A 17922-nucleotide genomic window follows, 5' to 3' on the forward strand; every position below is an offset into this window, starting at 1 on the left:
GCGTTTGCTTTCACTTTTTGTTGTGGGCATGAAGCGCCAGGTTCTGGTTGGCTGGATCTTAGTCACAAGGTCAGCGCAACACATTCGCGTAAAAAAAGAAGGAGCTGAACGGGTAGCGGATGTGGATGGGACGGTCTGAAGGCGGGGCCTGGCGCGTTTGAAGGGGCTGGACGGTTGGGGGGAGTGACTTGGCGGGAAAAGGCGGAGGCGTGGTAACGGTGTGTGGTGGAGATGGACGTCATCGGATTGGAATGTGCGTCTGAGATAAATTGGAAGAGATTGTAAAGATTTATATGCTAGGATTGTCTGTTTGCTCTTTTAATGTCTCCTTTAAAAACTCAACTTGGGCAAAAGTATATATATTTATATACTGTCCCAGTTTGTGAGAGTAAACAAAAAGGTGTAGATGGAGCATTGCTTTTCAGCGCAGGTAGATTTGGCGCAGCCGGTGCCACGATAGACTGTAATAGGAATTAAAGCTATAGAGGTGCTCAGTGAGTAACGTCGGCTCCCTCAGAAGACGGAGCTGAAGTTGCTTTTAAAATACAATAGTTCGGCCTCCAGCAATACCTGAAAGCCGAATTATATCATTCCCCACTATCCATGGTGGCCTGGAGGGGGAAAAGTCATTAACACGGCCAGGAACTTGTGCAGAAGCAGGATCAGTCATATACCGGCTGTATCCTGCGCCCAAGTCTACTGGTGCTGATTTCAAAAGTATGCCCTATAGAGCCTTTCTGCTCCCGAAGATGGACGACTCCATACTGTGCCAGCACTAGCGTGCTCACACATGCACTGTACTGTGCTGCCAGTCTTTAGGAGCCCTCGGGCTTCCAAAGCCTCTGGCAGCAGGGGATTCAAATGAAGGAGCCAGCAGGGGCGCCACCAGAGTACAAGCGAGGCAAGCCCCCTGCTTTGGGCCACTCTGTACAGGGGGCTTTGCTTTGTTGCTGGCGGCCACCGGTGCCGACCTGCGCTCTGCGGCTCCAGCGGTCCCCCGTAACTTATGTAACCCGTTCCAGCGTGGACTCCTCTCCTCTTGTTGCCGGGCCTGCTCTCTCTTCCTTTATGTTTCCAGGTTTGCTTCCTGTCTCCATGGTTACCCGGCAGCGCCTCTCACGACATAAGAGGTGCCGCCAGAAGTAACCATGGCGAGAGGAGTAAAGCGTGGGGAGAGCAGGAGAGTGCGGTGAGAGGAGTCTGCATTGGAACAGAGATATGTAAGTCACTCTCTAACCTATACTGGGGCACCACCTGTACCTGGCAACCTATACTGCAGCACCCATAGCCTGGCTACCTATACTGAGGCACCACCTGTACCTGGCTACCTATACTGCAGCACCCATAGCTCGCTACCTATACTAAGGGCACCACCTGTACTCTCATGTGTTAACTGGGGACTACCTGTATTTTGCTAGTATTTGGCTCCACCCATATCATGTCTTGGCAATGCCCACTTTTTTTGCCACGGCGCGCTTCTCGTACCGCTTTCTTCAGTGGTGGGGCCACTCCCTTCGGGGGGAAAGGAGTAGGGGTCCTCAAGTTATAGGCTGCTTAGGGCCACCAAAACCTTAGCTGCATCCCTGGGAGCCAGTGCTTGAACATAGGGGCAGTGAGAGGAATGGGAATGCTCAGGACCCAGAGTAAGTAGGTAAGTATCTTTTTTATGTGTTTTTGCTTTGTTGTCTGGCTTCCCATTCACTTTATAGGATACTTTAGTCCTAAATGAATCCTCTGATCGATGGTGTGTGTGTGTGGGCAGGTGTGCATAGGCTTAGCACACCTCCCATGGCCTGGCGTCTGCCTCCATTTCCATGTTATGCCTCTTGTTGTGAGGATCCTGGTTGACGCAGTATGTCCTCTTGGGCGCCTTGTGACTGCGCTCTCCAGAGACACAGAGTTCGGTACACGCGCACTCCTGCGCCAAGATGTACCAAGAGGACATACTACGCAGCGCAGAATGTTCGGGTCAGAGAACGCCAACCAGGACCCTCACAACACAAGCTATAACAAGGAACCAGAGACCGGGACATGTTAGGTGCGGTAAGCTAAGGCACACCCCCACCACACACACACACACACAGACACACACACACAGCGCGGCAATTAGAGGATTTATTTAGGACTAAGGTATCCTTAAAGAGAGCCCGAGGTGGGCTCATATGATTAAAAAAAGAACTAGGCTACCTGATCCTGGGGGGGAGGGGGGGTGTCTGGTCGGATCAGGTAGCCACCATCTCTGCCGCTCCTGAGGCCTGCTAGGGCCTAGTTTCACTTTGGTGACCTCTGGGTCATGACGCTGGAAGGAAAGAGCTCTCTCTCTCCCAGCGAGCAGGGAGGCGGGGGAGCGACAGGGTGTGTGACCAGGGAGATAGTGCTGCCCAATGGCAGCTCTGGAAAGCCTGCAGGAACGCCTCTAGTGGGCATTTGAGCAGGGAATCCCTCTCCTCCCATCACCTTCCGAGATAGCAACAAATATTGTCGCTAATTTTGGGGGGCTATAGAAGGAGGGGGGGCAGAGAGCGGTGGTGTGGGGACACAGAGGCATGTCATGAGGCAGAGAACATGCTACAGTGTCCCATCTGCTCCTCCCCACACAGCATCGGGTTCTGTTTAAAGATGAAATGGGGCCCTAGGCAAGATAGCAAATTTTGCCCACCGTTGATGATCACCTGGCTTTTTTAGTAAGATTTAATGGGGGCTAGCATCCACCAGGCCCCTAGATTCTCTCCATGCCCTATGCAACTGCCTGGGTTTGCCTTGTTAATTACCTGTCTCTGTTCGAATCCTCCCTACACGGCACACAGATTTTCCATAGATCGTACCATGGAATCTGTTGAAAACCTATCAAACTGCAGTGTTGCACTGTTGTTTGCTACAGTGCAACGTTATGTGCCATCAGTCTACTGCCGATCCCCCATCATGTCCAATTGACCAGAATTTACAGTCCAATCATAAGTTAAATGGATTTTTGCCATGAATCATTTGACATTACAATCATTGCAGCTTGTTGCTTCACAGACAACTGGTAAATGCGATCACAGTGATCGAATCTGTGGGTAAAATTGATGACAATTTGAATTTACCTCCAGTCCACCGTAGGCCGCAAAGTCCCCCGGCGTCCTCCTGGCTTCTCTCCTGATCCCGCTAGCAGCTCCGTTAAAGCAGGATTATCACCATAAAAATCAAATTTCAACAGCCACTGGTCAGTGTAATAAAGAGACTCTGAAGCGAAATAAATTTGCTAAATTTACCTTATAATTCGCTTAAGAAGTCTCATGTCCGCTAAATCGCCACATCCCTGCCGAATAGAAAGGGCTGCAGACCCCCCAAATCCCCAGGGGGGAATCGCTTCCTGGAAGGGGCAGAGCTCACTGCTATAGCTCTGCCTCTTCTGATGTCAATCGCGGCACATCTTCCTTCACAGAGAGGGGCGGGGAGAGGCGGTGATCTGTGCGGCGATTGACGGCAGGAGAGGCAGGGCTATAGCTCATAGCTCAGCCTCTCAGGGCAGCAGAATCCACGACCAAGTTGGTCGTGGATGTTTGCCCAGGGGTTTGGGGGGTCTGCAGCCCTCGTTTTTTGTCGGGGAGGCGGAGATTTAGGGACATGAGACTTCTAAAGCAAATTATAAGGTAAATTTAGCAAATTTATTTAGCTTCAGAGTCTCTTTAAGTGATAAAAATGCTAATCCTGCATTCAAAACTTTCAAAACTTTTTCTGTTGTTATGATTTGGAGTTCACATACGAGCTCTGGCCCTTTAGAAGTCAGTGCCAAACAGTTTCATGCTGGGGGTTCTTTTTATCTATAGCATATTCCTCCTCTTCCATTTATTTCCCTGCCTAGCTGAAACACGATCCTCTGCTCACTTGTGTTTACAAGCAAGGCTGAGGTGGCTTAGTGATTGGAGGAGAAAATAAAAAAAAGTAAAGGGCAGAAATGACATCAGGATTTACCCTAAACTGTGGGCAAAAGACATGGTTCCCACCAGGAACAGAATTCTCTACATTTACTATATCACATTCACTAAAATCAAAACGTGGACAGTACAATACATGTGTTATGTAAGTAGATCAAGTATTTATCTACTTATATATGTGTTTTTTCCCTTGGCATAGTATGGCATAGTATGGCTAATCCTACTGCTTTAATTGGCAACTTTCGCCTGAAATGCCGCATCTGAAATTACTACCACTACACTACACAACACTAGAGCAGTTCTCTATTGCTCCACAAGTTGACAACCTAATTACAAACAATGTGGGCTACCCAAACCCAGACGCGTATCTAGAGGGGTGCATATAGGGAACCTGCCATAGGCGCCCCTTGTCACTCACCTGTCACAAAAGATGAGGGAAGAGCCCTACAGCACAGACATCAGGGAGTAGATGAAGTATAAATGGTCTCATGAAAGCCAGTGCTGTGAGCTTGTATTCCTTTTTTTATCATTTACTATAATGTACAGTACTATATATAATAAAATGAGATTTTACCAAAGTATGAGCAATGTTTCATATGCAGAAAGCCTGCTTCATGCTTAGATATGAGATCAGCAGCCTCATTTTTGTTTTTTAACAGTATGGGCAGACATAGGGAAGATGAGAAAGAATGCCTTGGAAATGCAGCCTAACAAACATGAATACTGGGGGCTTGTCTGCAGTGTATATGTTACGGCCAGAACCCGAAGTTTGGCCACTTCTAGTTCTGGCCGGCCACTTCGGGTTCTGGCCGGCCAATGTGCGAAGTGGCCGCTGCACTGCGGCCAATGTGAGGAATGGAATGAATCCTGTAACATTCATGTATATTCTGGCCCCAGCGCAGCGGCCAAACCTATCGCAACTTAGTTATTTTAATGAAATTAAGCCGGCGGCTTTTTCTCTGCCTCTTTCTCTCTCCTCCCCCCGCCTCTCTCTCCTTCTCTTATTATGGGCAGCACTACGTGTCCCCCTCCAGAGTCGTTCGTCGCACCAGGGAAGCCTGCCGTTCCTGCAGAGCGGGGTGCTGGCAGAAGCGATGTCTGCAGCCTCCCCGCTCTGCTCTCCCTGGCGCGACGAACGACTCTGAAGGGGGGACACGAGTGCTGCCCATAATAAGAGAAGGAGAGAGAGGCGGGGAGAGGAGAGAGAGAGAGAGGCAGAGAAAAAGCCGGCGGCTTCATCTGTTTCATTGCCGCCGGCTTAATTTCATTAAAATAACTAAGTTTCACCAATAATCAAAGGCTCTCTTTTTAATTCCCCTGCCCCCCCCCCCTTCCCCCCCCCCCCCAAACGTGTGTGTGTGTGTGTGTGTGTATAGCAGTTCATAGAAAGAATTACAGTATTTGTTTGTAATAGACTGTTATCTTCCGATAATAAATGTTGTGACCAAACACAACCATCAGCTGGTGGTAGCAGTTAGTTACTCAGCATTGAAGTGTTAGACCACCATCTCTGTGAATTGACCCTTGTGTGGTGTATGTTGCAAAGTTCATAAAAAATTTTTTTTAATTCCCTGCAGGGGTGACTGCTTCTTTTGCAATTCAAGACATATCTTCAGTTGTTTTCTGCTGTACTCACAGGTGAGAATAACTGTAATGCTGCTTAATAAAACTGCAGGTTTGCACTTTGAAATAGTCTGGGGCATAATTACATACTATGGGGCCACATAGCACAAAGTATTGCCACCCCCTCCTCCCGGTTTGCTGCATCTGATCCCCTGTGCTGCAACCAACTCTGTGGGATCGCTCCCTGACTTTAATACCTATTCTAAAATATTGTTAGCGGGGGAACACAGAGATGAACAGGAGAACAGGAAGGCTCTATAGGACCCAGAGCCTTCCCTCTCCTTAGGTGAGTATCGTTTTTTTTATTTTAAAGAGAATCTGTAATTAAAAACATCCCCTGGGGGGTACTCACCTCAGTAGGGGGAAGCCTATTGAGGCTTCCCCGTCCTCCTCAGTCCCATGGCGGCGGAGAAAATCCTCCCAGAACGGCGGCGATGTAAGTATTTACCTCCCGGGCCCCAGCGCAGGCGCAGTACTGGTTCTCTGCACGGAGATAGGTGAAAATAGACGATCTCCGTCGGCCGCTCTACTGCGCAGACGCAAGTCGCCTGCGCAGTAGAGCGGACCCGACGGAGATCGACTATTTCCGCCTATCTCCGTCAGAAGTGCCGCAACAGCGCTCCCGCTGGAGCCAGGAAAGGTAAATATTACACAGCCCGACAAATTGTCGCCTGTGCGTTCCGTGGGCTGCAGCGAGACCGCCGTGGGACACAGGAGGACGGGGGAAGCCTCATTAGGATCTGGAGGCTTCCCCCTCCCGAGGTGAGTACCTCCCAGGGGATTTTTTTTGTTTCTTTAAAATTTGCTTCAGTGTCACTTTTAGGCCCGGTTCACATTAGCGTTCCAGGTCCGGCTTCCCCGGACCCGGAACGCTCCGTACAGAGCGGATGGTGAACGGATACATTGCTAATCAATGTATCCATTCACACTTGTGCGCCGTCCGGATCCGATCCGGGAACGCAGCTCCAGGACGGTCCAGCTTTTTTTCCAACATGCTCTATTTTTCAGTCCGTCCCGGTGCGGCTGTGGACCCGGGCCGGATCCTGACCCGAACATGCGGGCAATGCTGTGCAATGGGAAACGGATGTTTCCCATCACACTGGCAATAGGACCGGATGCTTTCAGCACCGGTCCTATGCCACTTTGGGGGCCCGGACTACACGCCGGTATCCTCCATGCTTGCAGTGCCTTTCTGGCACTGCATTGTATCTAGTTCCGGCTACTTTATTGTAGCCGGAACTGATACATTCCGGATCCGCAATTTGTGCCGCCTTGTGGACACCACAGAGACCCGTACGGTCTCTTTGCGGCCCCCGGACACTTGCGGAGTCGAAACGCAAGTGTGAATGGGGCCTAAGAATGTTTGGAGATTGGAAGGAGGGGGCTGAACAATCAGAGCGCAGGCAACAATGGATAGCAGAAGGGGGTAGTGCCTGAAGGGAGTGGGGTAGTGTGGAGCTGAGTGAGGGTGCCTAGAGATAGAGTGACCATATTTTTGTGGGTCCAACCTGGGGGGGGGGGGGGGCGCCGCGCCGAAAAATGGGCGTGGCCATGACATTGTATGGGCGGAGCTAACGTAATGACGTAACAGCGAGGCATAAGAAAGCAGTGTTTACGCCATGATGTGGACAAACGAGACTTTGTATCATGGGTGTGCAGAAACTGTGTGATGCTAATAGTATACCGTAACCACAAAGCAGCAAACATAGCCATCTATGACCATTAAATAATAAATGCAGTAACAGTTACCCCGGACACCAGAAAATAAACGCAATAGGCAACATGTCAGTATAAAATAAATGCAATGCGGGCAAACATGTCAGTACAAAATAAACGCAATGCGGGCAACATGTCAGTACAAAATAAACGCACTGCGGGCAAACATTTCACCAGAAAAGAAACGCACTGCGGCCAAACATTTCACCAGAAAAGAAACGCACTGCGGGCAAACATTTCACCAGAAAAGAAATGCATTGCGGCCAAACATTTCACCAGAAAAGAAACGCAATGCGGGCAAACATTTCGCCAGAAAAGAAACGCACTGCGGGCAAACATTTCGCCAGAAAAGAAACGCACTGCAGGCAAACATTTCGCCAGAAAAGAAACAATGCGGGCAAACAATAACATTTCACTAGAAAAGAAACAATGCGGGCAAACATTTCACCAGAAAAGAAACAATGCGGGCAAACATTTCACCAGAAAAGAAACAATGCGGGCAAACATTTCACCTGGAAAAGAAACAATGCGGGCAAACATTTCACCTGGAAAAGAAACAATGCGGGCAAACATTTCACCTGGAAAAGAAACAATGCGGGCAAACATTTCACCTGGAAAAGAAACAATGCGGGCAAACATTTCACCTGGAAAAGAAACAATGCGGGCAAACATTTCACCTGGAAAAGAAACAATGCGGGCAAACATTTCACCTGGAAAAGAAAGCATTTACTCACCTGGCAGAAGTGTCCGGCCTCTGGCGCGCTGCTCCGTCCCGGGACCGTCTTCCTCCTCCTGCTCTTCTCTCCCGCGCTGACAGGGCTACGGCAAGATGGCGCCCGAAGCCCTGTACTAGTGACACAAATAGGTCTCCAGTACAGGGCTTCGGCAGCCATCTTGCCGTAGCCCTGCTCGCCTGCCGGTGTCGGAAACAGACACCGGAAGAGGAGGCTGGAGCGGGGCTGCGGGCAATGAACTGGCACGGCGTCTATAGACGCCGCTGCCAGTTCATTGAGGAGAGAGTGGCCAGAGTCCCGAGGCCGGGACGTCCCGCTGCTGAAAGCGGGACGTTTCCCGGGACCTCATTAAGCCTGGGACAGCGGACCCCGAATCCGGGACGTGTCCCGGGCAATCCGGGACGTCTGGTCACTCTACTAGAGATCAGAGAAAAGAATCAGTGGTGGGAGTAGGTGGGTGGCAATCCTGAAGGAGCACAGTGGTCTGTACATGCATATAGGCACCCAGTATAAGAAGTTGGAACTCTTTACTGAAGAAAAACATGCAGAGATATATCATACACAACCATCAGGTAATGCAGCTTTAGCTTACATAGTAGTGTTGTCCGGATCATGAACGATTCGGATCTTTGATCCGAATCTATTTTATGAGTCGATCATCCGAATCATCAAAATGAACGATTCGGATCGCAAAAGGGGCGGGGCCAGGAGCGACACGCCCCCTCTTAGCGGGCAGCGGGGTCCTGGAAGCAGAGCAGAGATGGATCGCTCTGGTGGAGGGGAGGCAGCCTTGCAGGGAGACAGGTAGATGAGAGAGAGGGGACATGGGTGCCACTGCCAGATATGTGTGTAGAGCACACATACTGGCTGCAATGCGCTGCACATTATAGGCTGTCTGTTCCGTAGTGCTGCACAGTGAACACATTGGAAGCTTTTGGCTCAGCACAGCTCAGTAACTTTGCAGACAGTGTGATTGAAAGGCAATATAATCCTCCTGCACTCAGCACTAAACAGCTGCACTTATCTTCTGGGAATGCTTTCTTTCACTGTGCGACCTTTTCTTTCAAAGTGTACAGATGAACATATAGGTGAAATATTTGACATAAAGCATATGATTGCAGCATGTGGGTATTGTGTGCAAACATTTCTGCTCTCTGCTCGTCCCTCCTCCCTTCTCTGTCCACTCCCTGCCCTCTGTCCATCTTCTCCCCTTCTCTGTGTGTCCACCCCCTCCCCTTCTCCTGTCCACAGACCTGTCCTGCTGTTAATTTCACCCCCGAATGCTTCCGGTAGTAAAATGATCCGAGATTCGGATCAAAGATCCGGATCTCTTCAATGATCCGATTCGAATCATCCGGATCATTGAAAAGATCCGAACTTCCCATCTCTATTACATAGAACAGAGAGGAACACAGAATGTATACAGGAAATCACAATACCATAGAGACCTTTGCAGCACTCTACATTTTACAGTGACATCTTGTGGTTGCTTTACTATACTGCAGTGTAGGTAATTCCATTGATACTGCCAACAAGTCCATTGCTGTAAGAAACGTAAAAGGAAGTTATTTGCAAGCAGGTCTCTGGAATTGTGGAATGCAGATTTTGGAACAGCAGAGGAAAATTATAACATTGTCCATGATAGTGATTCTGGGATAGTGATGAAAATACAACTGAAGAGTTTGTATATATTTTTTTTTTTCCATTGAATTGAACAAAATGCATGGCACACTGTTGAGACATATTGCTACTTTACGTACATTTGGTTTCTATGTTTATTGCCTGTGTACAGGCAGACTGGTGTTTTTTGGGATAACATTGCCACCCTCAGGCCGCTGTGAAGTACTGCACAAAGAATATTTTCTGTCTGCATAACTTCTGGAGACAGTACCCAGATCAGCAATTGAATTCCAGAACCACCTAGAGTTTATGTACAGTGGTGCTTGAAAGTTTGTGAACCCATTAAAAAAGTCTGTATTTTTATATGAATGTTATCTAAAACATCATCTGATTTTCAAAAGAGTCCTAAAAGTAGATTTTAACCTAGTTAACCGATTCCAGACCCAGTTAATTAAAATCTACACCCTGTTTGGGACCTGCTATCTCTTCCAAGACGTAGATTTCAATTACCACGCTGCTTCCGCCGAATGCGATGCTCTCCTCCTGCTGTAACCCACTCGCTCTGCCGTCGCTGTGACAACAGAGCTCTGTAAGCTGGTCAGGATCTGATTTCATTGGTTCCTGACCCTGTCATCACAGGATCAGGAGCCAATGAAATCGGCTCCTGAATGTCTCATGGTGCTCTACTGTCATAGCAACAGCAGAGCTAGTGGACAGGAGAGCGGTGCAAGCGATGGGTCCGTGCGGCGTGACGTTGGCGAGCCCCATTTTTTGTACCAGCAGTCTCTGGTCCTTAAAGGGAACCTGAAGTGAGTAAAATTGTTTAAAATAAACGCATGATGTAGCTGCAAATGAATATTACATACTAACCTCCTCGTCAGTTCCTCTCAAAAGCTCACCATTTTCTTCTGACAGTGATCCCTTCCAGTTCTGACAATAGTTTATCAGAACTGAAATACACCAGTTGCTGTCAGTTATATATCAGCAGCTGTCAGTTACAACTGAATGTGCAAGGTAATGTCCATGTTTCCCTATGGCTCATGTGGGTGATATTACAGTTTAACAGTGTGCTGACCAGGAAGATGTTATGGGGTAATGGCCATTTTTAAAATGGAGGACTGAGAATTCCATTGATCACAGCCTTCAAATGGGACGCAGCGCAGATGAGGAGAAAGAGATTGAGGAGTAGACTACACAGGGAAGTAAGTATGACCTGTGTATGGTTATTTTGATTTTTGATTTTCAGTTCAGGTTCTCTTTAAGGGGCCAGAGACTACTGGTACTCAAGTGGTTAAACAAATGAAACAGATATCATTATATTTGGTCATGTACAGTGAGATGCAAAAGTTTGGGCAACATTGTTAATCGTCATGATTTTCCTGAATAAATAATTGGTTGTTACGATAAAAAAATGTCAGTTAAATATATCATATACGAGACACACACAGTGATATTTGAGAAGTGAAAGTAAGTTTATTGGATTTACAGAAAGTATGCAATAATTGTTTAAACAAAATTAGGCATGTGCATAAATTTGGGAACCACAACAAAGAAATGAAATCAATATTCAGTAGATCCTCCTTTTGCAGAAATTACAGCCTCTAAACGCTTCCTGTAGGTTCCAACGAGAGCCTGGATTCTGTTTGAAGGTATTTTGGATCATTTCTCTTTACAAAACATCTCTAGTTCATTCAGGTTTGATGGCTTCCGAGCATGGACAGCTCTCTTTAACTCACACCACAGATTTTCAATTATATTCAGGTCTGGGGACTGAGATGGCCATTCCAGAATGTTGAACTTGTTCCTCTCCATGAATGCCTTAGTGGATTTTGAGCAGTGTTTAGGGTCGTTGTTTTGTTGAAAGATCTAGCCCTGGCGCAGCTTTAACTTTGTCACTGATTCCTGGACAATGGTCTCCAGAATCTGCTGATACTGAGTGGAAACCTTGTGTCCCTCAACTTTGACAAGATTCCTACTCCCTGCACTGGCCACACAGCCCCATGCATACCGCCCCTTGTTATGCCCAAATAACTCAATTTTAGTTTCATCAGTCCACAGCACCTTATTCCAAAATGAAGCTGGCTTGTCCAAATGTGCTTTAGCATATCTCAAGCGGCTCTGTTTGTGCTGTGGGTGGAGAAAAGGCTTCCTCTGCATACAGCATCTCCTTGTGTAAAGTACGCCGAATGTTTGAATGATGCACAGTGACTCCATCTGCAGCAAGATGATGTTGTAGGTCTTTGGTGCTGGTCTGTGGGTTAACTCTAAATGTTCTCACCATTCGTCACTTCTGTTTATCCTAGATTTTTTTTGGTCTACCACTTCGAGCTTTAACTTGAACTGAGCCCGTGGTCTTCCATTTCCTCAAAATGTTCCTAACTGTGGAAACAGACAGCTGAAATCTCTGAGACAGCTTTCTGTATCCTTCCCCTTAACCATGATGGTGAACAATTTTTGTATTCAGGTCATTTGAGAGTTGTTTTGAGACCCCCATGTTGCTACTCTTTAGAGAAATTTAAAAGATGAGGGAAACGTACAATTGACCCCTTAAATACTCTTTCTTATAATTGGATTCATCTGTGTATGTAGGTCAGGGGTCACTGAGCTTACCAAGCCAATTTGAGTTCCAATAATTAGTTCTAAAGGTTTTGGAATCAATAAAATGTCAACAGTGCCCACATTTATGCACCTCCCTAATTTTATTTAAACAATTATTGCGCACTTTCTCAAATATCACTGCGTGTGTCTCCTGTATGATGTATTTAACTGACATTTATTATCGTAACAACCAACGATTTATGCCGGAAAATCATGACTGTTAACAACGTTGCCCAAACTTTCGCATCCCACTGTATTTATTGATACAAAGAACTAATAGCATATCTGTGTGTGGCTGGCAAAAGTAATTAAATTGTCCTCCCACTATTTGGTATGACCTCCTTGGGCAGCAGTAACTGCATCTAAATGTTTATGGTTACTGTTGATCAGTCCCACACATCAAGAGAGGGATATGGAGGCAGACATATTTATTTCCTTTTAAGCAATACCAGTTGCCTGGCTATGCTGCTGATCTGCTGCTTCTTATACTTTCAGCCATAGACCCTGAACAAGCATATGCAAAGCAGGTGTTTCTGACATTATTGTCAGATATGACAAGATTGGCTGCATGCTTGTTTCTGGTGTTATTCAGACACTACAGCAGCCAAATAGATCAGCAGGGCTGCCAGGCAATGGGTATTGTTTAAAAGGAAATAAATATGGCAGCCTCCATATTATTCTTTCTTCAGTTCTCCTTTAAAAGGAATGTCCAAGAAACTAAAAAAAAAAAAAAACATCTACTTACCCGGGGCTTTCTCCAGCCCCTTACAGCCGACATGCCCCATGGCACAGCTCCACTCTCAACTGCCGTCACGGCGGCCCTGCCGGTGCAGAGGCCAACCTCGCGAGGTCGTCCTCTACTGTGCCTGTGCTAACGCCGCTGTCAATCAAGTCCACGTTGTCTGGAGGGTACTGCACAGGCGCAGTAGTTCAGCGCCTGCACAATACACTCCGGACAATGTGGACTTGATTGACAGTGGCACTCGCGCAGGCGCAGTAGAGGACGACCTCACGAGGTTGGCCTCTGCACCGGCGGGGACCCTGGGCCGACAACTGAGAGCGGAGCTGCGGCGTGGGACATGTTGGCTGTAAGGGGCTGGAGAAAGCCCCAGGTAAGTAAATGGTTTTTTTTTTTTTAGTTTCTCGGACATTCCCTTTTAGCCTATTTCTCAATATGCAAAAGCTTTAGTTTTTGGCTGTTGTTGGATTTAGTCACATGAACCACATGCTTTAGGTCTTTCCACAACATTTCAATTAGTTTAAAGTAACCTGAGATATCTGAATAAAAAGATTTTATACTCACCCGGGACTTCCTCCAGCCCCATGAGCACCGATGCGTCCCTCACCATCCTCCCAAGTGCCGCCGTTTGGCCGAAATCAGCCCTGGTAATCTGGCTCAGAAGCGCCAGTCGGCTCATCTGCACACGCACAGCCCCTCCGCGCATGCGCAGAAGAGCCGACTGGTGCAACTGAGCCAGATTGCGGGAGTTGGTTGTTGCCGAATGGATGCACACGGGAGGACGGTGAGGGACGCATCGGTGCTCATGGGGCTGAAGGAAGCCCCAGGTGGGTATAAAAACGTTTTATTCAGACATCTCAGGTTCACTTTAAAGAGGGCCTGTAACAAGTCAAAACAAAAACATAAAAAAATTATCAAGGACAACCTTTTTTACATCAAATATTTTAGATTCAGCATTAGAAACTCTTCTTACAGCTATATATTGTGTATTGTTAAGTAACCCTGCCCTCCCAGTGATGTTTAGCCTAGGCTATTATGTCATGCAGCCATTAGCCCCTAAGCACTCTGGGAGATCAACTGATGTTTCTGCTCTCTACACGGAGTGTGGGAGAGAGGCCATAACATCCCACAGTGATTCCCCTTGCCTACAGTAAGGATGCCAGTGTCTCTGGTAAATTCATGCAATGCAAATCAGGGTGAGGTTAGGTTCTACAATGGGTAAACATTGACTAAACAATTTGTAAATGAATATTGTAGAAAAGAAGTGATTTTAATAATTACTGTATTTTTTGGACCTTAAGACTCACTTTTTCTCCCCCAAAAGTGTGTGTGTGTGTGTGTGGGGGGGGGGGGGGAGTCACTACATCTTATAGTCCAAATGCAGGGGGTTCTTGACTTATAAACACCTGCCAATACCAACCTCCAACCCACCGTAATGTAGGGAACTCCTTGTACTGTGCCCATGCAGAGAAGGACATGGGGACAAACGCAGGACACAGGGGGACCCAAAGGGACATAGAGGACACAAGCAGGGCAGAGGCAGACACATGGGGACACAGGAGCACACAAGGGTGACATGAGGAGGACACAGAGACACCAAAGGTACAAAGGGGCATGAGGTACAAAGGGGGCATAATCCACAAGATGCCCCTTCACCAAGCATTCCCCAGGTTTAGTATATATTTTTACCCTGTTTTTCGTCCTCTAAATCTAGGAGCGTCTTATGGTCAAAAGCGTCTTGTAGTCTGAAAAATACGGGTACGTTGTATTCAGTAATGTACCTTTTTAAGGTCATGACTTGCTGGTTTCCAGAATGTTCAGTTTATTCTTTTTTTTAACCACTTCAGCCTTTAGTATTTTTTTACCTTATGCATCCGAGCAATTTTCACCTCCCATTCATTCACCAATAACTTTATCACTAATTATCACAATGAAATAATCTATATCTTGTTTTTTCCACCACCAATCAGGCTTTCTTTGGGTGGTACATTTTGCTAAGAAATATTTTATGCTAAATGCATTTTAACAGGAATATTAGGAGAAAAATTGAACAAATTCATTTTGTCAGTTTTCTGACAGTATAGCTTTAAAATAATACATGCTACCATAATTAAAACCCACATATTTTAATTGCCCACTTGTCCCAGTTATTACACCATTTAAATGATGTCCCTATCACATTGTATAGCGCCGATATTTTATTTGAATTAATGGTGCATTTTTCCAGTTTTGCGTCCATCACTATTTACAAGCTTATAATTTAAAAAATATTAGTAATATGACATGAATATTAAAAAAGTTCAGACCCTTAGGTAACTATTTATGTTTTTTTTTTTTATTGCAATTCTTTTCCAATTAAAAATTGTATTTGAGTATTTTTGGGTGTGTGGGAGGTAAACAGTTACCGTAATTTTAAATGTAAAAATGTCTAATCATTTAACAAAAAATGTATGTAGATGTATTTTTACTATTTGGCCACAAGATGGCCACAGTCAATTTTTTTTCTTTGGCTTCCTGTAAGCGTACTTACAGGAAGTGAAGAGTGGATGTGTAACAGAACAATTGCGGCTTCTCTATAGAAGCCAGCGATCGTTCTAAGGGACTTAGATCAATGAATGGGAACTGCTTTCTCATTCATTAATCTCCGGGCTAACAGGCGGCCCGCACGCCCTGACAGTTGCGAACTCCGGCAGCTCTGTTTTTCCATGGACGTAGCTCCTACATCCAGCTTGCATATTTGGACGTAGTAGCTACGTCCTGAAGGCTAAAGTGGTTAAAGGGACTCCGAGCAGTGCAAAAACTATGGAAAGATGCATATCATTTTAAAGCTCTCTTTCTCCTCTTTCCAATGATATATAAACCGCCGCCCTACACCTTTTAGTGTTCGCTATTTATGCGATTGAAATTGCCGCGGCCTCGATTTCGCTCGCGAAAATAGAGAAAACTAAAAGGCGTAGGGCCACGATTTAGGGGTCGTCAAATTGTATTACACAGGGCGACTTTTTCTGCTGAATGGAGCTGCTGACTTTGAGAAAAAGTCGCCCTGTGTAATACAATGTAACTATGTAAAGATGGATATCATTTTAAAGCTCTTTTTCTCCTCTTTCTGACGACCCCTAAATCGTCGCCCTACGCCTTTTAGTTTTCTCTATTTTCGTGATCAAAATCGCGGCCGCGGCAATTTCAATCGCGAAAATAGCGAAAACTAAAAGGTGTAGGGTGGCGGTTTATATATCATTGGAAAGAAGAGAAAGAGAGCTTTAAAATGATATGCATCTTTCCATAGTTTTTGCACTGCTCTGAGTCCCTTTAACCAATCTTTGGTAGAACGAATATGTGTTTAGTATTGTTGTGCTGCATTTTACATGGGAACTGATGCAATTTAGTTTTTCTCCTAAGTTTTCTCTTAGGTGATATTTCACATCTTATCTTAAAGTCAACTGGTAGCTTTAAAAAAAAAAAAAAATCCTGATACTTACCTAGGGAAGGCCCTGGTTACTAGAGCATTCCCTCTCCTCTCCTGGTGCGCATTCCAGCGCAGGATCCCCCATAGCAGTATTTGACTAAATTAGTCAAATACTGCTCTCTCCGCTGCCAAAGGGAGGCTTTGGAAGTCTTCGGGGAGCCCGAGTGCTCCCGAAGACGGGCTGCTCCATACTGCACATGCGCGAGGGAGGGCGTTTGCACGTGCGTAGTATGGAGCCGCCTGCCTTTGGGAGGAGTCTGCTCCTGATGTCCTCCGAAGTCCCCTGCGGTGGGGGATTTAAACGGAGCCTTCCTGCTCCTTAAGCATCTGGTTTCTTTGTTTAAAAAAAAAAAAAAAAAAAAAAACTCCCATTAGCTTTAAAATACCTTTTAAGTCACCAGCAAGCAAGGAAATACTCCGAATAATTTTGACAGTGCTTTTTCACCTACTTTTTGAATCTTTTTTTCAATTGCAGAGTGCTGAATAGTTATTATAAACAGAAGATGAAAATTATCTCCTAGGAGAAAACTGCCCCCACCCTCCCCCATTGGGAAACTCATTCGCAACTGCTGACTGCCAGTTGCACCCAAAAAAATCGAGAGGAAACATGGACTCCAAAATACGTGCAAGTCACGATTGCAGCACACCCTGATTGCGATTTTCAGTATGGAAGGGCCTTTAGTGGCATGAATCATGCAGTGTACTCTGAATAGCTCTGTGGGAAATGTTAGCACTATACGAATGCGTAATAATAATAATAATATTACTGTGGCATCTTACATACTGAAAACACAAACACAAGATAACAAATTGTTCCACAGTGAACATTTAATATGCCCAACATCTGTGGAAACTGTCATGACATGCTGAGACTTGTAGCTGTAGAGAAGCTGGAAATCAGTACGAGGCAGTCGCTTGCTCAATGGTAAAATGTCCTTCCCTTAATGACTGTCTGTATAAAGCATTGGTGAACGCTGAACACACAAGCTGCAGGGAATAATTGACAATACAGTACTGTCAGCTGTACCGCCATCCCCGGCCATCTGTGATCCAGACAACCGTGCCACCACAAAGCAGCCTTCTTCCGTGCACCATGTTATACGAGGCCTATGGAAACACACAGGGATTACCTCATACCATCTGCAGACAGAGACAGTTAATGAGCTAAAAAACAAAACAAGGCCATCAAGGACTGTTAAACACAGCGACGTGCCGCATTACAAATTGCCTTCCTTGCGCATCAGGATTATTAACACGCCGTCCGCCGTAATTTATTTTATATGGATAGCAGTGTTATGTCGCTAGCTTGCCATAATTCAATGCAAGATGGAATTCGCAGTCATGCATAAAAAGGAATATATTCTTGTTTCTTTTTAATTATTTATTTTTTGAGTTTCTCCTTTAAAGGGAACCTGAAGCGAGAGGGATATGGAGGCTACCATATTTATTTTCTTTTTAAACAATACTAGTTGCTTGGTAGCCCTGCTGATCTATTTGGCTGCAGTA

The 17922-nt window shown here is 46.0% G+C and overlaps 1 protein-coding gene across 5 annotated transcripts in view; it reads left to right on the forward strand.

Moving 5' to 3' along the window:
* Positions 1 to 17922, forward strand: part of KANK4 (KN motif and ankyrin repeat domains 4) — a 267015-nt gene that overhangs the window by 811 nt on the left and 248282 nt on the right. For 2 of the 5 annotated variants that reach the window (XM_068239355.1, XM_068239356.1), the window contains exons 1-2: positions 104 to 253; positions 5498 to 5558. The gene's annotated coding sequence lies outside the window, so the exon portion shown is untranslated. Of the gene's footprint in view, position 1; positions 70 to 103; positions 254 to 5497; positions 5559 to 14664; positions 14709 to 17922 lie in introns of those variants that run through there. The other 3 variants (XM_068239359.1, XM_068239358.1, XM_068239357.1) reach the window with 3 other exon arrangements.

This window comes from Hyperolius riggenbachi, chromosome 6 (assembly GCF_040937935.1).
Source record: "Hyperolius riggenbachi isolate aHypRig1 chromosome 6, aHypRig1.pri, whole genome shotgun sequence".
Taxonomy (NCBI): domain Eukaryota; kingdom Metazoa; phylum Chordata; class Amphibia; order Anura; family Hyperoliidae; genus Hyperolius; species Hyperolius riggenbachi.